Below are 9597 nucleotides of genomic sequence, written 5' to 3' on the forward strand. Positions count from 1 at the left end.
TATTTACCACACTCGCCAATGGACACCACTGTGTGTATTTACCACACTCGCCAATGGACATCACTGTGTGTATTTACCACACTCTGGGGCAGGCCCTATGCCCAGGAATCTGTGTGTGGTTTTTGATTTTTTTTTTAAAGATTTATTTATTTTACGTATATGAGTACACTGTAGCTGTCTTCAGACACACCAGATCCCATTGCAGATGGCTGTGAGCCACCATGTGGTTGCTGGGAATTGAACTCAGGACCTCTAGAAAAGCAGTCAGTGCTCTTAACTGCTGAGCCAGCTCTCCAGCCTGCTTTTTTTTTTCTCTAATTCTCTTCTCTTTCCTTCCTTCCTTCCTCCCTCCCTCCCACCCTCCCTCCCTCTCTCTTTCTCTCTCTCTTTCTTTCTTTCTTTCTTTCTTTCTTTTTTTCTTTCTTTCTTTCTTTCTTTCTTTCTTTCTTTCTTTCTTTCTTTCTTTCTTTCTTTCTTCCTTTTTTCCTGGTATTTTTCCAGACCAGGTTTCTCTAGGCCAGGCTGGCCTAGAAATTTCCCTGCTTCTGCCTCCCAAGTATGCTAGGATTAAAAGCACAAGCCACCACTACCCAGCTATGTTTGTGTTGTTGTTGTTGTTTTAAGAGAGAAAGAACTTAAAGTTGGGTGGGTAGGGAAAAGAAAAAAAAGTTTACCTTATTATTTAGTTAGTTACTGTATGAATGCTGTGTCTACATGTACACCTGCAGGCCCGAAGAGAGCATCAGATCCCATTACAGATGGTGGTGAGCAACCATGTGGTTGCTGAGAATTGAACTCAGGACCTCTGAGCCATCTCTACAGCCCTTGTCTTTTCTTTTCTTTTTCTTTAATGACTCAGTGAGTTTCCATAGGAATGTTTTTCCGACCATACCTGACCAGTTCACATAAATGGTGATCTTTCTCTAGAGAAAGGCAAACGCCCCTCCTTTTCCTGCTGTCAGGAGACCTCAGGCTTTCCTGGTTTGCCTGGTGACTGGCGCCTGATCTTGAATTTTAATTAGGCTTCGTGCAATTTCATTACATACACACATGGGTTTGTGCACACCCTCAACCCTCATATAAAAATAAATCAAACACTTTCATTAGTAACTAAACCGAGAATTTTGTAAATAAATCTATGGATACCCAGGGCCCTGAGCATGCCTGCATCCATCCATCCATCCATCCATCCATCCATTCACTCACAGGTATCTGGGTCTTTCCCAGGCACATGATCTTTCCAAACAGCAGCCTAGTTAGTCCCTATCCTCATAAAGCCGTGGTTCTAGTGGACTGGTTGGCAGGGCAGCAAAGGTTTCTAGGAGGTACAGCCAGGGATTGACTGCAAATACACGGGGGACGGAGAAATAAACCAGAAGGGATGCTCCTGGTCTCTAGAGAAGGTGGTTAGGGAAGGCATCCCTCACCCCAGATAGAAGGGGCAGAGACACCTGAGTAAAGAGCTCCATGAAGAGGACGCAGCTCCAAGGGCACTGTGGGAACTCTGTCCATGAAGAGGACGCAGCTCCAAGGGCACTGTGGGAACTCGGTCCTTGTTGCTTTCCCAAACCACCATCGTAAACCTATGCTGAATTATGCACAGGACCCTAAGACCAGAGGACTCAACACTGATGGGAGTTCTTGCTTTCCTTCTAGCCTAGCTTTTAACCTGCTGGAACTCACCTACCACAACTGAGCAGACTATTAAAGAAAAATGATTCTCAGCTACTGAAGGGGAAAAAGGGTTGTGATTTTGCTCATAGTCAGAGAATCTTTAAGCCCTGTACATGTGCAAAGTAGCACATGTTCATTTAGGTGTGAGATTGTAAAGTAGGAAATAGCCTCTAATTCACTTAAGTGGGGGCCTCAAGGGAGTGGCTGAGGGTTCCTGCTGCTCTGAAATATCATCCAGAAAAACACAGATTCTACATGGAAGAAGCCTTGAATGCATGTGGGTATCTCTGAACACACAGTGAATAACTCTTTTGATCTCCAGGTGCTGGAGATGTTTCTTCTACTTCTTATACAGGGCTATCAGGCCCGGAATGTGCCTGCCTCTCCTCTGCATTGTGTCCCTTTATTGGGGTTTGAACATTTAATGCAGGACACATATGGTAGAGATGGTTCGGGGTTCTTCACCTGACTCCACCCTGCTGTGTGTGTGTTGGATAACTTGGCCTGAGGATGTTAGATTCAGTCTAGACTCTTGGGCCTGTCATCATGATCACACCCCTGTGGGAATCAGAAGGGGCCTCACTGGAGGAGCTGTGAGATCCTCAGATAGATGAGTGTTAGTGGGGATGAATACGTGTTGCAGTTCCTCTCTCTCTCTCTCTCTCTCTCTCTTAATTTTATATGTATGAGTACACTGTAGCTGTACGGATAGCCATGAGCCATCATGTGTGTGGCTGCTGGGAATTGAACTCAGGACCTTTGCTGTTCCCCCTCGCTCCGGCGTAATTCACTGTGGCTGTCTTCAGACACACCAGAAGAGGGCGTCAGATCTCATTATGGGTGATTGTAAGCCACCATGTGGTTGCTGGGATCCGAACTCAGGACCTTCGGAAGAGCAGTCAGTGCTCTTGCCCGCTGAGCTATCTTGCCAGCCCGCAGTTTTTCTCTTAACCTAGCTAGCTCCCAAATAATTGAGATTTGACTGCTATATTTATTTAACAAGTGTAAGGGCACAACAACTGAGCAGCATTAATCTATTTTAACCCTCTATGCTGATCTGGCTAACTCCCAGCCAAAATTCCCAGGATAGTACTGATCTGGCTCTCTCTGCTCCAGATGTTTTCTCATGGTGTCTTCTGGAGTCTCTCCCCCTGGTTAATTCCTATTTCCTCTCTCTGTCCCCCACCCCCATCCCATGGTTGGGAGGAAGTCCAGCCCCATTTCTCTCCCCTGCTCAATCATTGGCTGATCAGCTAGCTTTATTGACCAATCAGAGAATAATTGGGGAGCAATGTTTACACAGCTTTGAGACAGGAGATTCTTAGAATAGGTTGGCAACCAGTTATGGGGGGCACAGAAATCAGCATTTGAGTAATACAAGGATAATCTTTACACAGCACACAGTAACATTATGCCTATAGGTGAGCTCCTGGAAGCCTTGCCTCCAGATCTCTGTCCTAGATGCCGCTCCAGACACTTGTCTTCCAGAGGTGGAATTTGACTTCCTGTTAGAGCTGTCAGGGAACATGATTTATCAGCCACAACAGCCACAGCTGGGTCCCCTGGCCATCTCCTTTTGTTGAGACTCAGCATGGAGGGCAGAGCTGGACAGGTGCCGAGGCCATCAGCCAGACTTCTAAGAAACATGTCTTTGGCAAGTGCTTGTCCTCACAGGTCCAGCTCAGTGAAATCTCACAGCTAGGCAAATGGTAACAGACTGTTGATATGGGATGCCTCCCTGTCCCAAGGCCATGTCATTACTCGTATTTAAAGTTATCTTCCTGGGGGCTGGTGAGATGGCTCAGCGGGGAAGAGCACTGACTGCTCTTCGGAAGGTCATGAGTTCAAATCCCAGTAACCACATGGTAGCTCACAACCACCCGTAATGAGATCTGACGCCCTCTTCTGGTGCGTCTGACAGCTACAGTGTACTTACATATAATAAATAAATAAATCTAAAAAAAAAAAAAAAAAAAAAAAAAAAAAAAAAAAAAAAAAAAAAAGAATAAAGTTACCTTCCTAATGCAGCAACCCCTTAATAGAGTTCCTCATGATGTGGTGACCCTCCCCCAAACCACAAAACTGTTTTCATTGTGACTGTAACTTGGCTACTGTAACTGTAATTTTGCTACTATAATGAAAGGTAATGTAAATATCTACTATACAGATGGTATTAGGCAACCCCTATGAAAAGGTCATTCAACTCCTAAAGGGGTTGAGACCCACAGGTTGAGAAACCTTGCATTATATACTTGGCAATGATCATTTGCCTTGTGTTCTATCAAAGGGAAATTGAGAAAAAGCACAGTAACTGAATCAGTCGCTGGGCCATAGGCAGCAGGTCTAATGAAACCCAAGATGCCCTCTACAGCTTTGGCAGCCACCCTCCACCACAAAGGCTTTATAGATGTTTGGACCCCAGAGGGGATGGCCAAGATCAGGTCTAATGAAGCACAAGATGCCCTCTACAGCTTTGGCAGCCACCCTCCACCACAAAGACCTTATAGATGCCTGGACCCCAGGGGATGGCCAAGATCTGTAAACATGAACTCCTCCTATTCAGTCTCTTCCTCTGTTCCTTCACAAAGCGTGTGGCACAGCCCCCTCCATGTCACAGAAACCATAGTCCGAGAGCAGGACTTGGACTCTTTCCCTCATCTGCTTGTCATCTGACACTGGAATCCACAGCGTTCAGATCTTCAGTAACCAGAGTCTTAAACTAAACAAGTAGACGACTCTGTCCCATGAAGACCCTGGGCTCTGCGTAGCTCTGTCTGAGGGCAAATGCCGAGGATATCAGTGTGACGTCTTCAAGTGTTTCATATCTAAGGGGAGTGTCTTAGTTAGGGTTTTACTGCTGGGAACAGATAACACAACCAAGGCAACTCTTTTTTTTTTTCTAAAAATATTTATTTATTATTATATGAAAGTACACTGTAGCTGTCTTCAGACACACCAGAAGAGAGTGTCAGACCTCATTAGGGATGGTTGTGAGCCACCATGTGGTTGCTGGGATTTGAAGTCAGGACCTTCAGAAGAGCAGTCAGTGCTCCTACCTGTTGAGCCATCTCACCAGCCCTGCCAAGGCAACTCTTATAAGGACAACATTTAATCGGGGCTGGTTTACAGGTTCAGAGGTTTAGTCCATTATCATCAAGGCGGGAGCATGGCAGCATCCAGGCCGGAATAGTGCAGGAGGAGCTGCGAGTTCTATGACCAAGCCAGCTCAGTCAGTCAACAGGGTCTCCAGGGAGGGAGTGAGGATTGAAAAGAAAAAGACAATTAGACAAAACCATAACATGACTCCAGCCAGTGCTGAGGCTGAAGCAGGTTTATTTTTTCCAGTCTGCTTTTATACCATTCTCAGTATATACAAAGAATATGGTCAGCCCTAAGGCATAAACAGAGTATATAAAGAACAAACAAGGCATAACCAAGGTCCCGTGATGACTGTATTCAGGGTCTTAACAAGACCCATCAAGATACAAAGAACACATTCCTCAGCTGTATTCATCTCCTAGCCCAATGTCAAATTCCTGCCAATATTCTAGAAGGTGGCACCAAGAGATCTCCACAGTTCTACATCTTCATCTGAAGACAGCAGACTCGCTTCAAGGCAGCTATGTTGAGGATATTAAAGCCCACACCCACAGTGACACACCTTCTTCAACAAGGCCACCTCTTAATAATGCCACTCCCTGGGCCAGGCATATAGAAACCATCACATTCCACTACCCAGTCTCCATAGGCTTGTTCAAACACATTAGTCTATCTATGGTGGCCATACCTAACCATGGCATTATAAAAAAATACATTTAGTCCAACTTCTTTTTGTTTGTTTGTTTGTTTGTTTGTTTGTTTCGAGACAGGGTTTCTCTGTGTAGTCCTGGCTGTTCTGGAACTCACTCTGTAGACCAAGCTGGCCTCGAACTCAGAAATCTGCCTTCCTCTGCCTCCCAAGTGCCGGGATTAAAGGTGTGAGCCACCACCGCCTGGCCTAGTCCAACTTCTTAAGTCCCCATAGTCTATAGCAGTCTCAACAATGTTAGAAGTCCAAAATTCAAGGTCTCTTCTGAGATTCATCTAATCACTTAATTGTAATCCCCAAAAGAAGACAGGAAACCAGCTGGGCAAACTCTAAACTCCATATCTCCATGGCTGATAGCAAAGTGGTCTTCAGACCTCCAACTCCTTTTTCATCTTTGTTGATTGCAACAACTTCTTTCTCCTGGGCTGGTTCCACTCTATTAGCAGCTTTCCCCAGCAGATAGCCCATGGCTATGTCATCTCTAACATCTAAGGGTCTCCAAGGCAATTTCAGCTTCACAGCTTCTTGGTCCAGTGTCTGGGATTCACACATGATCTTCTGGGCTCCTCCAAAGGGCTGGCATCACTTCTTCAGCTCTGGTCTCTGTAGCACAATAAGTTCTGGTTAATTCCACTCCACTGCTGCTTGCTGTCCTTGGTGATCAACCTATGGCACTGGCATATAGGATGGCATCTCCAATACACTGGGTTCTTCTGCTGCAACTAGGCTTCCCCAGTAGCCTCTCATAGGCTCTTTTCATGGTGTGAATGGACATCCAGGTGCTGCTGAGAGTCATGGAAGAGCTGAAAACAGAGTCAGAGGACTCCAAGCTGATGATAGCATCTAGCCCAGGGTTGGGGGCCAGGAAAACTCTGCCCAGTCCCAGCAGGGATTGTCCTTAGCTTGGTGGAGGAAGGCTGGAAGCACAGAGAGGCCGTCTACAGGAGATTTAGCTGTGGCTCTATAGACTGTTTATTGACTGTTCATGGCAGAAAGTGCATGCAGACCTAACTGTACCCACTTCTCAGGGTGGACCTGAGATTAAATACCTTTTTGCAGGGAGAAATGTGTGGGAGGGGAAGCTCATTGGCTTAGCCCTCAGGGCCTCTAAGCACCTCAATAGCATGGAGAATTCTGTTCTGGGCCTACGTGACCACAGGTCATATTTCCTTATGTGAGGACTGTGGTACATGCCCCAGATCAGGAATCTGACAGGGAGCAGGAGTCGCCTAAGTATTAGGTGTGTGCCCATCGAGTCTCTGAGTCTCAACCTGCTCTACCTTACCAAGCTTCCTGGCATGGTGTTACTGTCCCACAAAGACTTGTTTCCGGGATGGAGAGATGGCTCAGAGGTTAAGAGCACTGACTGCTCTTCCAAAGGTCATGAGTTCAAATCCCAGCAACCACATGGTGGCTCACAACCACCCGTAATGAGATCTGATGCCCTCTTCTGGTGTGTCTGAAGACAACTACAGTGTACTTACATATAAATAAATAAATCTTTAAAAAAAAAAAAAAGACTTGCTCCAGGCAACTACGTTGAGGGTATTAAAGCCCATGTCCACAGTGACACACCTACTTGAACAAGGCCATACTTCTTAATAGTGCACTACCTGGAGCAAGCATATATAAAACAAGTTTACATGTCTATGATCAGTGAGTGACCTCTTGTCCCTTTTTACACCACTGTGGGGAAGACTCTTTGTCAATGGTGTGAAAAATGGAGAAACATTCTTGGGAGAAAATTATTTAGCCATAATAATTTTTTTATAATAAGCTAGCATAAGATAGAAATGTAGGTTTAGATTTTTCAAAACATACTTATTTTTTTAATGCTTCAGCATCCCTTCTAGCCCACCACCTAACAGACATATGTCAAAAGAAAGGTTAATAGAAAACAGGAGTTGTAGACCTGCTTAGAAATAGTTCTTTGGGGCAGTCCAATCCACTTCCAAAACACCAAACATGAATCAGTAACAGAAGCTCTATCCAAAAGAAAATCAAGGCTCCACCCGTCGGCACTAGTCCGCAGTAGTGTCAAGAAGCAGCCGGAATATCACCAGACGTTCTTTGGTGCATTTCTCTGTGAAGTCATGGCAAGCGAAGATCAGTGAAGATAGCAAGGTGAACCAAATGCAAGAGTATTGTTAGCAAAGAGCAGTGTCAGCAAAGCCCAATGACGGCCAGCAAAGAGCTACAAGGCAAACCAGTACCACACAGCATCTTTCACTGTCTGTTGTGGTTACACTCACATTCTTTCCAAACACCAAGTGTCCTCTCAAGCGTCTACTCCAGCCAAATATCACATTTCACCAGGAGCTTTCAGAAAAACACTTCGTGTTTTTTCTCAGCAAAATATCCTCTCATAAGACAGTTTCCATATATATATATATATATCACATGACAAAACTCAATCTCCAGCAAAACCAGAAATTCCCACATCATGGAAATCCAAGAGGATCCTAGGGTCTGAATCAAATACATAGCCCACCCTCAGGATTTATGGGGAACTGAATGCAGGAGCTCTGCACACCCCCAAAAGCTGTGGAAGCTCAATAATAGTCACACACACATGAAGTGAGGAATAATGGCGGGAGGTCACATTTGTCCGTGTGTCATCGTGGCTGTCATCTGTTTCTCAATAGTTTAATTTTGCTGTTGTTTTGTTCTTGACACAGGGCTTCACTGTGTTGCCCTGACTGCCCTGGAAGTCTGAAGACCAGGCTGGCCCCAAACTCGCAGAGATGTGCCTGCTCTGTGCTGGAATTAAAGGCATGCACCACCACCGCAGGGCTCTAAATACGTTTGATCTGCAGTCTGGGCAGCTTGATTCTCTAGCCATCTTCTGTAGCCTCTTTAACTTGTATCATTTTGTCACCTGCCTATATGCACACAGACGCATAGAGACACTTACTGTGAGCTGTCTGATGTGAGAGTTCTCATGCTCTCAGACAAGCTGCCGAGGTAGGAGGAATTAGATAACTGTCACTGAAACCCCTACATGCTGTGGATTGATATTCAGTCGATTCTGACACTGTTGAAGGACATAAACTTGTTCACCTGTTTCTGGCGTAGTGTGCTCCCAGCACAGCCACGTGCAGATCCATGGCATGAGGCGAGGCTGACCCTGAGATGCATAGCTTTTCCTCTCTTCTTGCTTTTAACTACTTTTCTTTCTTCCAGGCCCTCGGAATGACACTCCGAGCTTCTTGGCTCTTTCCTGAAGCTCCCCTCCCTCCCCAGTGGGGCTGCTTGTCTCCCCTGTGGGGCTGCCCTGTGCTGCCCTCTGTGCCTGACTCATACATCCGGCTTCTCCTCTCCCTCTTCTCCAGCTCCCTTGCCAGGCAGTGGCCAAGATTTCCATCTTGCGTGGCATATTCTGTTTCATTTTACTATGTTCTTCAACATATGTTTACATTTTTATTCTGTGTGTTTGGGTGTTTTACCCACATGGAGGTCTGTGCACAACTCACAAACCTGGTGCATATGTAGGCCAAGAGAGGACATGACAGACAAGGGAGATAGACTTATGGATAGTTGTCAGCTGCTATGTGCTGCTGGGAGTCAAACTTGGGTCCTCTGGACTGCTCTTCTGAAGGTCCTGAGTTCAAATCCCAGCAACCACATGGTGGCTCACAACCACCTGTAATGAGATCTGACGCCCTCTTGTGGTGTGTCTGAAGACAGACAGCTACAGTGTACTTATTTATAATAATAAATCTTTGGGCCAGAGCAAGCAGGGACAGAGCAAGCGGGGTCTACCAGAATGAGTAGGGTTGACCAGAGCAGGCAGAGGTCCTAAAACTCAATTCCCAACAAGCAGATGAAGGCTCACAACTATCTGTACAGCTACAGTGTGTACTCATATATATATAATAAATAAATAAATCTTTAAAAAAGAACAGAAATGATTCTTGAGCCCATTCACAATTCTAATTTAGTTGTTCTGGATGGAAATGCAAGCATGAGTAACTTTCAAACCTCTCAAGTGCTACTGCAAGGTGACTGTCATGCTCAATGTTGTCAGCTGGAAACCGTTTAGAGTCTTCTAGAGTCTTCTAGGTGACAGGCCACAGGCACAGACTTATGGAAACACTGTCTAGCTCCTGTGTCTC

This window comes from Mastomys coucha, unplaced genomic scaffold, assembly GCF_008632895.1.
Source record: "Mastomys coucha isolate ucsf_1 unplaced genomic scaffold, UCSF_Mcou_1 pScaffold21, whole genome shotgun sequence".
NCBI classification, from domain to species: Eukaryota; Metazoa; Chordata; class Mammalia; order Rodentia; family Muridae; genus Mastomys; species Mastomys coucha.